The sequence below is a fragment of the Brassica oleracea genome, chromosome C9, assembly GCF_000695525.1.
Source record: "Brassica oleracea var. oleracea cultivar TO1000 chromosome C9, BOL, whole genome shotgun sequence".
NCBI classification, from domain to species: Eukaryota; Viridiplantae; Streptophyta; class Magnoliopsida; order Brassicales; family Brassicaceae; genus Brassica; species Brassica oleracea.
This window is the reverse complement of record NC_027756.1, coordinates 42,569,208-42,569,523: the sequence shown is the minus strand read 5'-3', so window position 1 is coordinate 42,569,523 and position 316 is coordinate 42,569,208.

The following is a 316-nucleotide window of genomic DNA, read 5'->3' as shown; positions in this document are numbered from 1 at the left end:
TATATTAGTGTTTTCACCTTTGCTTCATCTCGCCGTTAGTTGTACTTTTCCGGTAACATATCGAGCCACCGGCTTTCTTTCTGTCGCGTTCTCTTTTTTTCCCTTGTAACCGACTGAACGTTCTTTCTACGACCATTAATAAGACGTCTCTGCTTAAACCCACATCTTATTTATTACCGTTTCTCGATCAAACAAGAATCTGAACTAAACGCAATAAGACTAATGTGGATCAAGAGATGGAAGTGGTTTGTTCGATTCAAGATAAGCTTTCGCTTGAAGAGATTAATTCAGTTCTGGAAACACCAAAGGAAGAGAT